This window comes from Bos javanicus, chromosome 4 (genome assembly GCF_032452875.1).
Source record: "Bos javanicus breed banteng chromosome 4, ARS-OSU_banteng_1.0, whole genome shotgun sequence".
NCBI classification, from domain to species: Eukaryota; Metazoa; Chordata; class Mammalia; order Artiodactyla; family Bovidae; genus Bos; species Bos javanicus.
Genome location: NC_083871.1, coordinates 115,667,372 through 115,674,294, shown reverse-complemented (window position 1 = coordinate 115,674,294; position 6,923 = coordinate 115,667,372).

The window sequence follows — 6,923 nt, the reverse complement described above, 5'->3', positions numbered from 1 at the left end:
TCGTGTCTGACTCTTTGTGACCCCATGAATCGCAGCACGCCAGGCCTCCCTGTCCATCACCAACTCCCAGAGTTTACTCAAACTCATGTCCATCGAGTCAGTGATGCCATCCAGCCATCTCATCCTTTGTCGTCCCCTTTTCCTCCTGCCCCCCCAATCCCTCCCAGCATCAGAGTCTTTTCCAATGAGTCAGTTCTTCGCATGAGATGGCCAAAGTACTGGAGTTTCAGCTTTAGCATCAGTCCTTCCAATGAACACCCAGGACTGATCTCCTTTAGAATGGACTGGTTGGATCTCCTTGCAGTCCAAGGGACTTTCAAGAGTCTTCTCCAACACCACAGTTCAAAAGCATCAATTCTTCGGCACTCACCTTTTTCACAGTCCAACTCTCACATCCATACATGACCACTGGAAAAATCATAGCCTTGACTAGACGGACCTTTGTTGACAAAGTAATGTCTCTGCTTTATAATATGCTGTCTAGGTTGGTCATAACTTTCCTTCCAAGGAGTAAGCGTCTTTTAATTTCATGGCTGCAGTCACCATCTGCAGTGATTTTGGAGCCCAAAAAAATAAAGTCTGACACTCTTTCCCCATCTATTTCCCTTGAAGTGATGGGACCAGATGCCATGATCTTAGTTTCCTGAATATTGAGCTTTAAGCCAACTTTTTCACTCTCCTCTTTGACTTTGATCAAGAGGCTTTTTAGTTCTTCTTAATCTATAAATATTTGTATGTTGGGGGAATATGCTTATTTTTCCTCCCCATAAGAGTGTGTGATCAATAAGAGTGACAGTCTCTTGCTCTACTTGAGAGGACTTCTCCTTTTAGCTGTTGAGATGTGAAAATTCTGTTACCTTCATTATCAAGCTCTGGATGTGTGTTACACACATTTATGAAAAACTTAGCAACTCTTAGCAGGACTCTGGCCTTGACTGTGATAGGAGCTTCCATTTCTCCTCTGTATAAATGAAGTGCTAATTTCATGGACTGTTATTCACAGATTTATAACTTATTCTTCAGGAACATGATTAAAAAATAATGAACTTTTATTATTAACTTAAATTATCAATTATATATTAATGTGTCAGACCAAAGACTTAGTTATCTTAAAAAGATTTGTTATCTGACATGTTGGAAGGAATTAAGAATCCTGGTTAATAAAAAATTCTTTTAAACTAAAAATTATACCGGTGGGATTTCTTGAACACTAGAAAAATGAATACTTGTTTAAAAAAAAAAATTAAAGCAAAGGAAGCAGCACATCCCGAGTCCCAGATGGCAGATAACGCGATGCTGGGTAGAAGCAGGAGAGTAACGGGGGTGAGGGAGTACAGAACTTAGGGTATTTATTCCATTTCCTTGTTTAAAAGAGAAGGGGGGTCATAAAATAGTCCATATGAAGATCACTGTGAGAATCTAGTTTTCAAAAAATGTGTTTGAAAGATATTTCAGACATTCTTCTGATAAATGCTATACAAAAATCCATGTACTGCTTACCTTACCACTTCCTTTCAGCTTTCAACTCTCAAATGCTGGATCATTAATGTCATTCCAGAAAACTTTGATGCAGACTACTCTTCTGTATGGATTACCTAAGAATGAGGATGAAACAGACATTTTCAGATGTACAGAAACTAAGAATTTACCATAAAAATTGCCTCATTAAAGGAACTTCTAAAAGGTGGACTTCATGGAGGAAGAATGTTATCCCAAAGTCTGAAATGTAAGAAGTAATAGTGAGTAGAGAAAATAGTAAGTCCTTGAGCAAATCTAAAGAAATATTGATAGTGTAAAACAATGTCTAATTTATGGGAGGAGAAAACAATATAAACATTCTAGTTATCCCATTGCCTATAAGCCTAGTATGTGTAAGGTAGGTAACTGAAATTACATCAGTCTAAATAGCTTGTATTACTCTGAAGGAAAGTAAAGATGGGCCAACTTTAGACTTAAGTTTTAACTTGACAATTTGAAGAACTGCCTCTAAAATTAATATGTGCTCCAGTAGTATATGTTGAAACAAAGGGGAAAACAAAATATGAACAAACACAGGAGAAAAAGCGGATAGGACAAATGAGCCCAAAATACTGGGGTCGAGGTAAATCCGGTTATAGATGTGCTGCACTCTTCTGTGAGAAATCTTAGGTTGTTAGACTAGATTTTTAATAATCTGCCCTGTCCTTTTTAAAGAAATGCTACTAGGGAGGTGGGTGGGAGGCTCAAGAGGGAGGGGATATATGTGTACATATAGCTGATTCTGGGCTTCCCTGGTGGCTCAGCTGGTAAAGAATCTGCCTGCAGTTTGGGAGACCTGGGTTTGATCCCTGGGTTGGGAAGATCCCCTGGAGGAGGGCGTGGCAACCCACTCCAGTATTCTGGCCTGGAGAATTCCATGGGCAGAGGAGCCTGGCAGGCTACAGTCCATGGGGTCGCAAAGAGTCAGACATGGCTAAGCGACTAAGCACAGCACACAGCAAATAGTTGATTCACTTTGTTGTAGAGCAGAAACTAACACAACAGTGTAAAGCGGTTTTACTCCAATTAAAAAAAAAAAAAAAATCTAAAACAAAAATACAGAAACGTTGAGAGCCTAAAGATGAAAAAGACTAGAAAGATAGGAGCTGTGAAAGCAGACTTTATAACTATGGTAATATTTTCTTTTTTAAATGAAGATCACTTGCTAATGATAGAAGGTTAAGTTTATATGTCCTTTGTAAGATAACTTCAAAAACATAAAGCAGAAATTTCAAGAACTACAAGGAGAAATCAACAATCACCATCATAGTAGATATTTTAATGTACGTGGGAGACCAATCAGTTAAAAACGTTAGTTAAAGATAGAGAATCTAAGCACAAGTTCAGACTTGATCTCATGGACATACATAGAACTCTACAGACAAAATGAGAATGCATATCTTGAATACAAAAGGAACATTTATGAAAACTGATCATGTGCTATGAGAAGACATCAGATTTCAAAGAATCAATATGGAGCTAATTTTTCTTCATTATAATGCAGTTGTCAGAAGTCAACAACAAAAAGGATAACTAGAAAGCTTCCAAATTTAGAAAAACATTTAATTTCTAAATAGCAATTCACATAAGTTCTATTCACAATTAAACAATACTAACATACAAATCAGAGAAGGCATTGGCACCCCACTCCAGTACTCTTGCCTGGAAAATCCCATGGACGGAGGAGCTTGGTGGGCTGCAGTCCATGGGGCTGCTAAGAGTCGGACACGACTGAGCAACTTCACTTTCACTTTTCACTTTCATGCATTGGAGAAGGAGATGGCAACCCACTCCAGTGTTCTTGCCTGGAGAATCCCAGGGACGGGGGAGCCTGGTGGGCTGCCGCCTATGGGGTCACACAGAGTCGGACACGACTGATGTGACTTAGCAGCAGCAGCAGGTTGCTCATAACTTTGCTTTCAAGAGGCAAGCGTCTTTTAATTTCATGGCTGCAATCAACATCCGCAGTGATTTTGTAGCCCAGAACAATAAAGTCAGTCACTATTTCCACTGTTTCCCCATCTATTTGTCATGAAGTGATGGGACCAGATGCTGTGATCTTAGTTTTCTGAATGTTGAGCTTTAAGCCAACTTTTTCACTCCCCCCTTTCACTTTCATCAAGAGGCTTTTTAGTTCCTCTTCACTTTCTGCCATAAGGCTGGTGTCATCTGCATATCTGAAGTTACTTATATTTCTCCTGGCAATCTTGATTCCAGCTTATGCTTCATCCAGCCCAGCATTTCTCATGATGTACTCTGCATATAAGTTAAATAAGCAGGGTGACAATATACAGCCTTGACGGACTCCTTTTCCTATTTGGAACCAGTCTATTGTTCCATGTCCAGTTCTAACTGTTGCTTCCTGACCTGTATACAGGTTTCTCAAGGGGCAGGTCAGGTGGTCTGGTATTCCCATCTCTTTCAGAATTTTCCACAGTTTAATGTGATCCAAACAATCAAAGGCTTTGGCATAGTCAATAAAGCAGAAATAGATGTTTTTCTGGAACTCTCTTGCTTTTTTGATGATCTAGCGGATATGGGCAATTTGATCTCTGGTTCCTCTGCCTTTTCTAAAACCAGCTTGAACATCTGGAAGTTCACGGTTCACATATTACTGAAGCCCGGCTTGGAGAATTTTGAGCATTACTTTACTAGCAGATGAGATGAGTGCAATTGTGCTGTAGTTTGAGCATTCTTTGGAATTACCTTTCTTTGGAATTGGAATGAAAACTGACCTTTTCCAGTCCTGTGGCCACTGCTGAGTTTTCCAAATGTGCTGGCATATTGAGTGTAGCACTTTCATAGCATCATCTTTAAGAATTTGAAATAGCTCAACTGGAATTCTATCACCTCCACTAGCTTTGTTCGTAGTGATGCTTTCTAAGGCCCACCTGACTTCACAGTCTAATGCTTAGTTTTCTTTAATTTCATGCAAAACAACTTTGTTAGATTGTATTGTGACAGCTGTCATATGACCATGTATTAAAAAAAAAACAACAACAAAATTTGTGTAGCCATTTTAAGATTGAAGATGGAAGAAACAAAGCAATATTTTTGGCATATTATGGCTTATTATTTTAAGAGAGGTAAAAGCACAGCTGAAATGAAAAAAAAAATTTTTTGCTGTGTATGGAGGTGGTGTGACTGATTAAATGTGCGGTTTGCAGTTTCCTGCTGGAAATTTGCTGGATGATGCTCCACAGTTGGTTGACCAGTTTGAAGTTGATAGTGGTCAAATCGAGACTTTAACTGAGAACCAACAACATTATACTACTCAAGAGAGAGCCCACATATTCAAAATATCCAAAAAAGCATTGAAAATCGTTTGCACCAGCCTGGTTGGTAATTGCTTTGATGTTTTGGTTCCACACAAGTTAAGGGAATAAAACCTTTCTGACTTGTTTTTCCACATGGGATGCTCTACTTAAATGTAATGAAAATGTTCCGTTTTTAAAACAAATTGTGACAAGCGATAAAAAAAAAAAAGGATACTGTGTGAGAATGTGAATGGAAAAGATAATGGAGCAGGCAAAATGACCCACCACCAACCACACCAAAGCCCAGTCTAGATCCAGAGAAGGTGATGTTGTGGGAGTGGAAGGGAGTCCTCTATCATGAGCTCCTTCTGGAAAACCTAATGACTAATTCCAATAAGCATGCCTCCCAGTTAGACCAACCAAAAGCAGCAGTCCGTGTAAAACGTCTGAAATTAGTCAATAGAAAACACATAATCTTCCATCAGGATAGTGCAAGACCGCATGTTTCTTTGATGACCAGGCTGAAACTGTTACAGCTTGACTAGAAAGCTTGGCTGATTGCTTCCTTCCTTCATTTATTTTGGTCTTTGCAAAATTCTCTTAATGGAAAAAAATTTCAGTTCCCTGGAAGACTGTAAAAGGCACCTGGCGCAATTCAAAAAGATAAAAAGCTTGGGGAAGATGGAATTATGAAGCTGCCTGAAAAATGGCAGAAGATAGTGGCACACAGTGGTGAGAGCATGTTGTTCAATACAGTTCTTGGTGAAAATGAAAACTATGCCTCTTATTTTTACTTAAAAACTGAGAGAACTCTTTGGCCAACCACTGTTTGGCACTAAAGACAATCAACAAACAATTCAATGAAAGGTAAATAGTATCGCAGCCAAGTTGGTTTGTTCCGGGGTCACAAGGCGGGTCTAGCATTTGAATGTCAGTAAAGTTTGCTATGTAAACTAGATTAAAGGGGGGAAAGTTACAATAACAATGCAGAAAAAGTGTTTGATAGAATTCAGTTATTCCCTGATAAATCACTGTAATTTTCTCACAAACAGATTAAAGTTTTAAAAATGTGAGTGCATAAGTAGATACAGAGAAGCTTTTAATAAAATTGAACATCTTTTCACAATATTAACTCCAGAAGATAATTTCCTTGAATAAGAAGTAGCTACAAAAATCCCACTGTAAAGATTCCTACATAGTGAAATAGTAGAAGTGGTCTCTTTAAAATCAAGAACAAGTCAAAAATGGGTACTGTCCCTTCAAATATTGTACGAAAAGGGTCAGCACAATAAGGCAAGGAAAATGAATAAAAGGCTTAAGGGAGAAATAAAATTGTCATTATTGTAAGATTGTACAGTTGTGTACATGGAAATCCAAAAGCCATCTATAAAGAGATGTTAGAATTGAGTTTAACAAAATTGCTAGTTATAAGATCAACATTTAAATATTTTCTGAATACCAGCAACGGGATTAGAAAAATGGAATTTTGAAAGTGTACAATATCAACTGTAACTAAAAGTTTACCTTAAAAATCTCACAAAAATACGCAAACCCCTTTGGGAGAGAATCACAAAGCTCACTTTTATGCATTGGAGGAGGAAATGGCAACCCACTCCAGTGTTGTTGCCTGGAGAATCCCAGGGACAGAGGAGCCTGGTAGGAGGCCGTCTATGGGGTTGCACAGAGTCGGACACGACTGAAGCGACTTAGCAGCAGCATGTTGAAAGAAGCTAAAGAAAACTGAAACGAGTGGAGGGAGGTGGCATGCTTGTAAGGTGAGAGACTCGGTGTTATAGACATCAGCTCTGCAACTGAGACATTAATCACGTGCAATTCCTGTCAAAATCCTGACTTTTCCTTTTCATTTTGGAACTTAAATGATTCTTAATTTCTTAAATTTAGTAGAGCAGGGAACCAAGAATAGCCAAGAGCCTTGTATCAGTTCAGGTCTTTCAGGAGACAGATGCCAAATGTGGTTAGAAGTAAAAGATGTGAAGGATAAAGAGAAGGAGCAGGAGGAGGCGGCTAGGGTGTGGGGCGGGGGGTAGCCTTCAGAGTGTGCCGCCGGTCTGATGCCCATGGGGGAAGGAAGGGCTGACAGGGAGAGCTTGGTTCTGGCCACACAACCCTGAGAAAATCTTGGCCTGA